We start from the raw sequence: 572 nt of genomic DNA on the forward strand, positions 1-572 counted from the left end.
ATCACATATCTTCTTCGAAAGAATTAGCGGTGTCGTAGAACTGAAGTAAAATAGCTGCTAACAAGAATCGAAACTACTTCATTGCAATAATGACCTTGGCTACATTACCGCAAATTGTATTGCACAGAAATTAGTTTTGTCAAACTTTAACTTGTTCCCATAGAAACATTAATAAGCAGACGACAAAAGATGCACGTGACCTAACGTTCATTTCTTTCATGAATGCTGAGGTTGTTTAGGATTAAGTCAGACCACAGAAACTTCTGTATCCATCGTTAGCTTTGTTTGACTAACGCCCGTGTCATTCATTTGTTCAGTGATTTAACCTGTTGGAATACTAAATAAGAATCCTCGTTATTTCTTCCATAGTCAACATAGTTTAGCGCTTCGTTTCTTAACCATCTGTTATTTAAATAAATTGTGCATTGATTGAATTAAGCCATTTGTACATTCAGTAAGTAATTTTACGCAAATGACTAATCTTCCCATTTTCCTTTATAAGTGAAACAATTAGTTTTTCTTCTAATTATGTTATTTTTCTGTATGGGAAGAGGGCGAGTAGTGTTGTTCTT

The sequence above is a fragment of the Octopus bimaculoides genome, chromosome 13 (assembly GCF_001194135.2).
Source record: "Octopus bimaculoides isolate UCB-OBI-ISO-001 chromosome 13, ASM119413v2, whole genome shotgun sequence".
Lineage (NCBI taxonomy): Eukaryota > Metazoa > Mollusca > Cephalopoda > Octopoda > Octopodidae > Octopus > Octopus bimaculoides.